The sequence below is a fragment of the Hypanus sabinus genome, chromosome 11 (assembly GCF_030144855.1).
Source record: "Hypanus sabinus isolate sHypSab1 chromosome 11, sHypSab1.hap1, whole genome shotgun sequence".
NCBI lineage: Eukaryota > Metazoa > Chordata > Chondrichthyes > Myliobatiformes > Dasyatidae > Hypanus > Hypanus sabinus.
In genome coordinates, this window is record NC_082716.1 from 67,388,118 (window position 1) to 67,400,605 (window position 12,488).

Below are 12,488 nucleotides of genomic sequence, written 5' to 3' on the forward strand. Positions count from 1 at the left end.
ATATAGTATATATTATATATAATAAATATATATTTAAATATCTATCATATTATAAACATATATAGTAATTTATAGTTTTTAAACATTATGTACAGTTATAGAACATAGAAATCTACAGCACATTACAGGCCCTTCGGCCCACAATGTTGAGCCGACCATGTAACCTACTCTAGAAACTACCTAGAATTTCCCTAGCGCATAACCCTCTCTTTTTCTAAGCTGCATGCACCTATTATATCCGCTTCTACCACCGCCTCTGGCAGTGCATTCCACGCACCCACCACTCTCTGTGTGAAAAACTTACCCCTCGCTACCTATTTCCAAGAACCTTAAAACTATGCCCCCTCATGTTAGCTAGTTCAGCCTGGGGGAAAAGCCTCTGGCTATCCACACCATCAATGCCCCTCACCTTCAACATAATTGGAACATATTGCTGCAAAACAACATATTTTATGACACATGCTAGTAATATCAAACCTGATTCTGATTTTGCTAACTCATCCAAGTAATTTATAAAAATCCCAAAGGGCAGGGGTCGCTGAATAGATACCAGTAGAATACCATTGGTCATTGTGAATGTGACAGAATATTCACCACCTGCTTGGATCAGTGCCACAATGACAATTCTCAAGAAGCTAGACAGGACAAAGCTGTCCACTTATCTGCACCCCAGCAACAAACCTAAACTCCCATTCCTCTCCCCACTGGTGTAGAGAGGCTGGATTGTGTACCATCTAGAAAATGCTTTGTAGTTACCACCCAGCCTCCTCTGACAGCACCTCATGAATCTGAGGCCTTTATCATCAAGAGAGGCAGCAGGCACATAGGAGCAGGTTGCTTTCCAATTCCTGCACCATTCTGACCTGGAAATAATTGCGGGACGTCCAATGTCCATTCCACAGATCCAGACTACTCCGACAATAATTTTCTGAAACATCTCCACCTTTCGTAGAGCACCGGTCTACCATATCCTAACAATTCCACTTGTGGGCTCCCGTTTTCCTTTAAACACGACCTTTGGCGAATCAGTGTGCTAAATTACGTTCTGTCAACAGTATGCAAAGTGTTTTCCAAATTATCACACTGGCGGGCTCCATGCAAATGTAAGTTCTTTTCCCACAAGGATCGTGGTGGAGAGTAATATTCTTGAACAATTCGAAAGTCAGTCCTACCCGAGGGCAGCACGCTGCTAAATTGTAACTGACAAGCACGCCAGGTAATTCCGAAGGAGCGTGTTCGGAGTGAGGGTGTCCGAGCAGCGGGGCAGTTCCGGGATTGGCTCGGCGGCAGCCTGATTGACTGAGTCTGCGGGCAGAGGCGTGTTCCGGCGGGGTGCTCGATTAGTGGCGCTCGAGGTGAGTAAGCACAACTTTCCAGTTGCCAGGTGAGAGTCGCAGAGGGCTCCTGCTCCGAAAGCTTAAAGACAGCTGTCCTGTCCCTCAGCCTCGGGGTTTGTTTGCGAGACGATAAACGCACGATAGGAGGAGCGCAGTTTCTGTTGGTTTCCACCGGCCTGTTGCGTGGAGCGGAAGCTCAGGGAAAGTTCGGCCGATGCTTTATCTCTTTTTCCTCACTTCTTTCTTCTCTTCCCCCCTCCCTCCCCACCCTCTTCACCTTATCTTCTGTCCCTCCAATTAAGAATCCGGAAGTCTGAACTGACATGATCTAGTATTGGTAGAACAACTGCGCGTTTACTGTAGAGACGAAGTCATCTCACTGAGGATGCCCCCCCCCCCCCATAATGGACATACTAATCAAATCATTTAATAAAAATAGAAAATGCTGAAAACTCTTGGTTGTCTCCAAGGTTGCATCAAGCAGGCAAAACAAATTTAACAGTTTAAAACGGCACTTCTGAAACACTATCATCTGCAGCAGGACAAGTACTGTATACATAACCAAATCTGTAGGGGGGCGTATCCTACACTTTAGGATTACAGTCGAGGCAGGGAATCAACGAAGTGTATCCAAAATGTGGTGCTAACCTTGGCCTGTACGTTTGAGAATAGGTGTAACAGCTATCAAGAGAAGGAGGGGTTGGAACCAAGAACTTCCCCATTTTTATTAGTGTTGGGTTCCAACATGTGAATGCTGAATCATTCTCAACAGTGTTCCGTAAGAAATGCCAAGTAAATCGTCTACCACAGTTTCCTCCTGAATTTATCTAAAATTGCATTTTAAAACTTGATTTCTTCCTTTCACGGATACTAAACATTTACAGCATTTTCTTTCATTTCAAATTTCCAAAATCTTTATTTTTATTTCCATTTAGATTAGTAGAACTACTAACAAATTTATTATTCTTAGTCCCGGCTTTCGTAAGAGAAAATTCTGTAACTCCTTTATTCTTTGTTTGAAAAATATTTCTTGATTTCACTCCAAACTAGTTTTAGTTCAATTTTAAGATTTTTTCCAGAGGTTATTATTCCCTTTATCTAGATTGAATAGGTTAGGACTGTATTCTTTAAAACATAGAAGATTGTGAGATTTGATTGAGGTATACAAAATTATGAGGGGTATAGACAGGGTAAATGCAAGCAGACCTTTACCACTTTACCTTTACCTTTACCAGGGACCAGAACAGGAGGTCATGGGTTAAGGGCAAAAGGTGAGAAATTTAAGGGGAACATGAGGGGAAATTTCCCCACTCAGAGGGTCATGGGAGTGAGGAATGAGTTGCCAGCACAAGTGGTCCATGCAAGCTCGATTTCAACATTTAAGAGAAAATTTAGATAGATACATGGATAGTAGGGATAAGAAGGGTTATGGTCTTGGTGCAGGTTGTTAGGAGTAGGCATTTAGATTAGACGGGCTGAAGGGCCTGTTTCTGTGATGTACTTCTCTATGACAGCTTTGTTTTAAGTCCTGGAGTCAACTTTCATCCTACCAGACTGTTGTCCTAATTTGACCTTTAAGCCTTGGTGTCATATTTGTGAATCTATTAGAGTCTATTCCAAAGCCAACATGCTCCTGAAATGAACATCAAAGAAACTGCAAATGCTGGAAATCCAAAACAAAGAGAAGAAATATATAAAAGGATACTCAACAGGTCAGGCTTTGACCTGAAATATTAACTGTTTCTAATCCCATAGCTGGCTAGTGGCGTAGTGGCATCAGTGTTGGACTTTGGAGCGAAGGCTCCCGAAAAAACCTGGAGAGGGTCTGGAATAGAAGGCGGCAATTCTGATGCACAATCAGAACATGTTACAAGTTGAGGATGCAAGGAACTGCAGCTGCAGGAATCTGGAACAACTGGAGCAGGCAGTGGGTCAGTGCAGCATCTGTGGAAGGAAATGGACAGTCAACATTTTGGGTTGAAACTTTTGTTTGGACTTGATGAAGGATCTTGACTTGCAATGTTGAGTCCTAGGAAAGAATCAGCCAATTCAGGATTTAACCAATCCTTATTGGGCAATGTAAAAAAAAATCAAGATCAAGGCCATTGGGGGTGTCACGTGATGACGTAGGATCGAGACGTTGGGGATCCAGCTCCCTCGTAAAAAGTAATGAAATAGGGTTTAAATGAAGAAGAATTAACAAATACTTACTAGAAACTATTTATAAGCAACTCAGGATTATCTTTTGATATGGTTCCTAAACGGAAACAGAAGAAAACTACTACTTCGAAGACTGCGCAAATCGGCGGGGAAAAAGGCCTAACCATCTCGGCGAAGCCTTGGACTCAAGTTGGATCAAGTTGGTGAAGTGCATGGCACTTCTGATGATGTGGGACAGGAAGTTGCAGCAATGTCGGCGGTCTCTAAGAAGAAACGGCAAGAACAACACATGCGCGAAAGTATGCATGAACAGATATTAACAAAACTACAAATCCCAACTACGGCTGGAAGTGAAATTGGAAGTGAATCGGAAGTAGAATCAGACTCTTTGGGAAATTCAGAGGAAGAAGAAGAGGAAAAGAAGGAAGAGATTAAAGGAGACATAAAAGATATCCTGATATATATGACGAATGAATTAAAAGCTATAAGACCAGATATAAGAAGGATGCAGAATACACTCGATAATGTGGTGGAAAAACAAAAGAAGATGGATAATAAAGTTAAAGAGATGGAAGTAAAAGTGGAAGAAAACACTGAAAGAATAGATAAGATAGAAGACAATAATCTTGCCTGGACAATAGAAAGAAAATGGATGTTGGAAAAAATGGATGCGCTTGAGAACTCTAGTAGACGAAATAATATTAAAATTGTTGGTCTTATGGAAGGTACAGAGGAAGAAAATCCAATAAAATTCTTCCAAGAATGGATTCCGAAAATTTTGGAAATGAAAGAAGGAAGTCAAGTAATTGAAATTGAAAGAGCACACAGAACTTTAAGACCAAGACCTCAACAAGATCAAAATCCAAGATCAATTTTGATAAAATGCTTAAGGTACCAAGATAAAGAAATGATCTTAAAGGCAGCTACTCAAGGTGCTAAAAAGAGAAATGGGCCATTGATGATAGAAGGGAAAAGAGTTTTTTTTTTATCCAGACATAAGTTACAATCTTCTGAAGAGGCGGAAGGAATTTAATCCAGTGAAAAAATCTTTATGGGAAAAGGGCTATAAATTTTTATTGAGTTACCCAGCAAAATTGATAATTTTCCTGGATAACGAAGTTTTTTCGTTGACTACCGGAAAGCGGAGAAATTTGTACAAGAATTACCTGATGTCCATGAAGAGGAGTAAAGAATTATAGAAATGAAATGGACTAATGATGAAGACTGAAACAAGGTTGGACTTGATGGACATTTATAAGGAAAAAAATAGTCGAGTATTAATTAGGAGTAGAGACATTAATTATTTTCTTTTTTTTCTTCACTAATACATTTTCTTTTTTTTTTGCGGGGGAGCTGGAGGAGCTCCTGATCGATGGCTGCGAGTTTCACGTGTACAATCATGGCGATTGCCATGACTGGTAAAATGGGGGGGGGAGGGTAATGTTGAGTTCTTTTTATTTGCAACATTAATGGGGGGGTATTTTGTTTTTTTTTCTTATATATTAGTTATCTTTCTTCTATTTTTCTTCTTTTTTGCCTGGATGGTTGGGGAGAGACTCATAGCAACATGGAGAATTTTAAAGAGTTCCCAAGGTATTATGAATGATTAACATTAAAACTTAAAAAATTAAGTAAATTAATGGAATTAATGGACCTGTGAAAAGAAAAAGAGTTTTAACGTATATAAGAAAATGAAAGGAGATATAGCTTTTTTACAAGAAACACATTTAACAGAAACAGAACATAAGAAATTCAAGAGAGATTGGGTTGGAAATGTCATTGCAGCTTCATTTAATTCAAAATCGAGAGGAGTTGCAATTTTGGTTAATAAATCTTTACCAATTAAAATACAAAATGTAATAATTGGTTCTGTGGGGAGATATGTGATTATACATCATCAAATTTTTGCAGAATTATGGACTTTTATGAACATTTATGCACCAAATGAAAATGATGCAAAATTCATACAAGAAGTTTTTTTGAACTTGGCTGATGCACATGATAAAATATTAATAGGTGGAGATTTTAATTTTTGTTTAGATCCAGTTTTGGATAGGTCAACTGAAGTTGCTACAAAATCAAAAGTAACAAAACTAACTTTATCATTAATGAAAGATTTAAACCTGATTGATATATGGAGAAAAATTAATCCAAGAGAAAGAGATTATTCATTTTATTCAAATAGACATAAAACTTACTCAAGGATTGATTTTTTTTATTATCAAAAAATATTCAAGATAGAGTGAAAAGTGTGGAATATAAAGCAAGAATACTGTCAGATCATTCCCCCTTGATAATGACAATGATAATGATGGATAAGGAGGATTCGATCTATAGATGGAGGTTTAATTCAATTTTATTAAAACATCAAGATTTTTGTGATTTTATGAAAAAACAAATTCAATTTTTTTTATACAAATCTACATTCAGTTGAGGATAAAATTGTATTATGGGAAGCGATGAAAGCATACTTAAGGGGTCAGATTATGTTATACATCTAAAATTAAGAAAGAATACGCAGCAGAAATAGATCAATTGGAAAAAGATATCATAAAGTTAGAAAAAGAATCTCAAAGATATTTGACAGAAGAAAAACGAAGACAACTTTTTAATAAATAAATACAATATAATACACTACAGACATATCGTACAGAAAAAGTAATTATGAGAACTAAACAAAAATATTACGAATTAGGTGAAAGATCACATAAAATTCTTGCTTGGCAGTTGAAAACGGAACAGGCTTCTAAAACAATAAATGCAATTAGAACAAGTGTAAATAAGGTTACTTATAAGCCTTTAGAAATTAATGAAACTTTAAAAAATTTTTATATTGAACTATATCAACCAGAATCACAAAATAAGATTGCTGAGATAGATAAATTTTTTTATCACAAATAACCCTTCCAAAATTAAATTTGGAAGAACAGAAAGGATTAGATATGCCCTTTACATTAAAAGAGGTTGAAGAAGCTTTAGGATCACTTCAGAATAATAAATCCCCAGGAGAAGATGGTTTTCCTCCTGAATTTTATAAAAAATTTAAAGATTTATTAATTCCTCCTTTTATGGAATTAATATACCATGGAAAGAATGCATAAACTCCCACAATCTTTTTTTTGCAGAATTTCTTTCTTCCTTTTTCAATCTTTTTATTGAGTTTCATATATGCATATAAAAAACATAACATAATAATGAATAAATTATGAATACAATAGACTTGAGGTCGCATTAATAATAAGATAACAATATCCTATTAAACATCGACAAAAGAAAATACCTTAATCAATCAAGTCCATATGATTATATATGAAAAAAACCAAAAATAATCGTCAAAAGAAGAAAAAATTTGAAAATATGTGAAAAATATATATTGAGAAAAAAACCCACTAAACTAAACTAACATGGGCAATAATAATAGTTTACAAGTATATGATAGTGTCAACAAACTCCGGAACTCCATACCTGAACAAGAATAAGCAGAAAGAAGGTCTGGAAAAGGCCAAATTAATTCATATGAAAGTGTCGAATGAACGGTCTCCAAGTTTCTTCAAATTTAATTGATGAGTCAAAAATAGTGCTTCTAATTTTTTCCAAGCTCAGATAAGAAATAGTTTGAGAAAACCACTGGAACGTGGTAGGAGGATTTACTTCTTTCCAGTTTTGTAATATAGACCTTCTGGCCATTAATGTTACAAAAGCAATAATTCGTCTGATTGAAGGAGAAAACTGATTACCATCCTCATTTGGTATGCCAAAAATTGCAGTAATAAAATGAGGTTGTAGATCGATATTCCAAATTGAGGAAATGGTAGTAAATATGTCACAATCTTTTTTAACAGCAATCTTTTTTATTGCCAAAAAAAGATCGAGATCCTTTAAAACCAACATCATATAGGCCTATTTCTTTGTTGAATACAGATTATAAAATACTAGCAAAAATTTTATCTAATAGAATATCTAAATATTTACCAAAATTAATATGTATGGATCAAACAGGTTTTATTAAAAACAATCAATGGATAATATAACCCGGTTACTTAGTATAATTCATTTGGCACAAAAAAGAGAGGAAATGAGTGTGGCAGTTGCTTTGGATACAGAAAAAGCATTTGATAGAATGGGATTTTTTATTTAAGGTATTGGAAAAATATGAGTTAGGAAAATCTTTTATACAATGGATTAAAACTTTAAATACTAATCCTCAAGCTAAAGTAGTTACAAATGGTCAGATTTCAACACCATTTTGCTTAACGAGGTCAACTAGACAAGGCTGCCCATTATCACCTGCTTTATTTGTATTGGCAATAGAACCATTAGCTGAATTAATTGGAACAGATTCAGATATTGGGGGTTTTAGAGTTAATCAAGAAGAATATAAGATTAATTTATTTGCTGATGATGTTTTTTATTTAACAAACCCATTGCTATCTTTGCAAAAATCATCTTTTAGATTGGAAGAATATGGGAAAGTATCAGGGTATAAAGTAAATTGGGATAAAAGTGAAATTTTACCCCTTACCAAAGGAAATTATAATCAATGTCAATTAGTAACTCAATTTTGATGGTCAATAAATGGGATAAAATATTTAGGTATTAGAGTTGATAATGATGTAAAAAATTTATATAAACAAAATTATTTGCCATTATTAAAAAAAATAAAAGAGGATCTTGATAAATGGATGATGTTACCTATAACATTAATAGGTAGAGTTAATGCTGTAAAAATGAATATATTTCCTAGATTGCAATATTTATTTCAAACTTTACCAATACAATTACCCCAGAAGTTTTTTCAAGAACTGAATAAATATGTAAGGAAATTTCTTTGGAAAGGAAAGATGTCAAGAATATCATTGGAAAAATTGACATGTAAATTTGATTTAGGAGGGTTACAACTTCCAAATTTTAAGAATTATTATAAAGCAAATCAACTTAGATTTATTGCGTCTTTTTTGATGAAGAAAAACTGGCATGGATTAGAATAGAATTAGATAAGATAGGAGAAAACATACCAGAAGATTTTATATATAAATGGGAATCCAAATGGATATGAGAAAAAAAGTATCTCCTATATTAAGACACTTGATTGATTTATGGAATAAGGTAAATATGGACGATGAGATAAAGAAATCTTTATTAGCAAAAAGAACTTTAATTCAAAATAGGCTTATTCCTTTTACAATGGATAGTAAACTTTTACATAATTGTTTCTAAAAGGGGATTAAATATATAGGTGATTGTTTTGAAGGAGGTATATTGATGTCGTTTGATCAATTAAAAAATAAATATAAAATATCAAATAACACTCTTTTCTGTTATTTTCAATTAAAAGCCTATTTACGAGAAAAGCTGGGTCAAACATTGTTGATACCAAAACCTAGTGAATAGAAATATTAATTCAGAAAGGAAAAATTAAAAAATTTACATCTTGTATGTATAATTTGATTCAAAAACAGACAATTAAATCAGGAATTCATAAATCAGGACAAAAATGGGAATCTGATTTGAATGTTAAAATTGATGGAAAAAACTGGTCAAGATTATGTATGAGAAATACAATAAATGTTTGACTTAGATTAATACAATATAATTTTTTACATCAATTATATATAACACCACAGAAAATAAATAGATTAAATTCAAATAAGTCTGACCAATGTTTTCGATGTAATCAAGAAATTGGTACTATTTTACATTCTACTTGGTCTTGTTTTAAAATTCAACCATTTTGGATAAATTTAAGACTTTTATTGGAACAAATTACTGGAGAACAACTCCCACATAGTCCACTATTATTTTTATTAGGAGACATTGAAGGGATAATACTGAAACTTAAATTGAATAAGTATCAGAAAAAAATTATAAAAATTGCATTGGCAGTAGCCAAAAAAGTTATTGCAGTTACTTGGAAATCTGATTTATATTTAACTATGGATCGTTGGAATAATGAAATACATAGTTGTATTCCACTTGAAAAAATTACGTATAATCTAAGAAATGAATATGATATGTTTTTGAAAATTCAGTTCCCATACTTACAAAAGATAGGATTAAATACATAGGTCCCTTGAAGATAAAATGATAAAGTAATTGGGGAAAGTAAAAATAAATATCAAAATTATTTTGAACTCCTTGGAACATGTGGGGATCCTCTGATATCCAGGCAATCCTTCTTTCTTTCTTTAGATAAGGGTTGGGGGGGGGGAGGGTTAATTGGAGGGGGGGAGGATTAATATTTTTCTTACTATTTTATCATCACATTTATTCTTTGTAATTTCTAAAATTTAATAAATAAAAAAATAAAAAAAAAGATCAAGGCCATTGTTGGTATTCAAATTTGAAGCAACACTTGTTTAGTTTTGGATCTCTTCTATACCCTTTACGTGCATACAATTTGTCTGGGTGCATAAGTTATCTGCATCTTTGCTAAAGGGACTAGAAGATCAAGGTAGGGGTAGATGCAGGTGTAGCCATCATCTACCCTCCATCTGTGCTTGCTGTTGGAATGAACTGTGAGTACGTAGTATATGGAGAACAACCCAGACGATGTCATAACTGCAACAACCTTGGATGAGTGGTGGTCGAAACCAATGCGGTCATCTGCAAGAACCGCAAGCAGGAAGGCCACCAGACCAAAGGTTGCAAGGAAGGCAAAAGATGTAGCCCATGTGGGGAGGTGGGTCACCTCTGCAAGGACTGCAAAAATGTGCCCCTACCTATGGTCAGACAATAAGAAGGGGAGCTAATGCCAACAACACCTTGAAGAATGTGGGTGCACCCCCTACCAGTACAGAGGCTTCGGCAGAAACTGAGGAAGGGCCAAGCCCCTTTAGCATACAAACCCCAGCCACAAGCTCCCAGGCCCCTCAAGGCAAGGAGTGGAAGAAAGAGGGAATGGCAGGTGGTGAAAAGTAAGAATTCTCGGAAGATATCAGCAAAGAGACAATTGGCTTATTAGAGTAAATGGGAAGGAAAGGACCATATGCAGCATTCAGATGCCAGCAATTGTTACTCATTGGAGGATGAATATAGAAAACCAATGTCACAAGCAGAGAAAGCATCAAAATGGAGCAGTCAAAACCATCAGGAGCTTTCAGACAAATACATGAGGGAGACCAGGAGCAGCACGGAGGCCATGGCCCTAATAGCAAGGTGTCAAGCACGCCACAGCTCAGAGAGACCAGGAGAAACACTGCGGCTGACGCACCACAGATGGGTGCAGAACAGTCAGGGACGGACCAAAACAGGAACACATTCTGATCAGCAACACACACAAAATGCTGGTAGAACACAGCAGGCCAGGCATCATCTATAGGGAGAAGCGCTGTCGACGTTTTGGGCCAAGACCTTTCGTCCATTCCGATCTCTATCCGGACACAACCAGCATTGCCACACCGTGGGGGAAAACCATTCCCAATACCTGAGCCCACTGGTAGTAAGGCGTTTCACCATGGTTGTGGGTATGACGGTTTGAGCTGAATGACTGTGTTTGTGAATCTTGAACTCAAACAACTATGGAGATAAATGTGGCATGTCTGTGCACAGTGTGAAGAGAACTGTGTGATGTGTTGACACCAAGGTAAAGGTAATGTGAACTTTCTACGTGACTGTGGGCTGCCACACATCCATAACAAGGTTGTGATGGTGGTCCCGGGGATTGTCTATATGGTTGGGGTTAGGGGGAGTGGCAGAGAACAATAGTTGTGCTTTCAGCCGCGGTGAAGCAACTTCTCTGAAGTCAAAGAGGTGGTGGGTAGGGGGCTTTGTGTGGCAGACGTAAAGTACTACCAGACTCCGCTCCAGCGAATTAATGTGTGTGCCTTGCCCATGCTGAGCAAACAGCCAGCTGATGTCCAGCAACTACCTCTTGCTGGTGATGACCCTGCTTGTCTTTCTGGCTGGTGACTTCAAATGCATCATTGAGGCAACTGGACTCACCAGCAGTGCTGGTGAGAGACTGGTTAGCAGCTCTGGATCCAGATGGAAAGAGCTAAAGATGTAAAATTGCATGACTCTTTCAGCATCCGTGCATTCAGTGCACACCTGCAACACGTTTGTGCCTGAATGGACATTGCAGTATGGTCCTCCTCTTTACACCAAAGGCAGTCACTTTGAATCCAATGACATCACACAAGTGTTCTTTTTTGATCATTGCCTTGTGTCACCTACAAGAGGACCAGAAGTCAGGCAGGAGGACTGAGAGGTTGAATGTCAAGCCACTGACCTCAGAGAACATCAAGGAACAAAAGAGCTGTTACAGAGGTTGAGAACTGTGAAGCAATCGAGGTTCATCATTCTCAAAGGTGTTCAGGAAAGAAGACAAAGTCAGAGGGAATTGTGTCATCTCCAGACAGACTTAGAGCAACTTCTATTGCAGTCAAAGGTGGTGGATGTGAGAGAGGAAGCCCAAGAGTTGCGAGCTGAGCTCTTTGCCTCTGAATTCCCCACAAACATCTGATCCAGGATCCTCTTAGTGGAGCAGGATGAAGTGTGCTCATGTTTCTTCCCAAAGGTTAACAGTGAGAGCTCCATGATTTAAGGAAGACTTAGTAACTTCCTCTCAGGCAGATGGACTGAGGATCTGCAGATGGATCTATGTGGAACTATACAACAGAAAAGCTACATACAACACGGCCTCCCGGAGGTGTAAGATGATAGAAACTGACCCTGGTGGATGTCTGCCTGGTCAGAAGTGACAAGGAGAAGGCCCACACACATACATGGTAGACATAGTATTTGGGGAGGTAACCAGAAATGGATCCATCAGTTCTACACAGATAGGCAGTACGGTATGTATTGAAGTCCACGTTACTGGGTGGGAGACAGACAGTTTCTGTTGTGTATTTAATATTTCAGTAATATTTGTGTAATCCTGTAAATATGTTGATCAAGCATTCTTTGTTTAAATAATTCATTATGTTGTATGTAAAAATATGTAAATTGCATATGTCATGCTGCTACCACATGATATATGCATACCTTACTTAA

At 36.8% G+C, this 12,488-nt stretch overlaps 1 protein-coding gene across 2 annotated transcripts in view; it reads left to right on the plus strand.

The window, feature by feature from the left end:
* Positions 1-999: 999 nt before the first annotated feature.
* Positions 1,000-12,488, plus strand: part of acot11a (acyl-CoA thioesterase 11a) — a 106,909-nt gene continuing 95,420 nt past the window's right edge. For both annotated transcript variants that reach the window (XM_059984619.1, XM_059984618.1), the window contains exon 1: positions 1,000-1,355. The gene's annotated coding sequence lies outside the window, so the exon portion shown is untranslated. The remainder of the gene's footprint in view (positions 1,356-12,488) is intronic.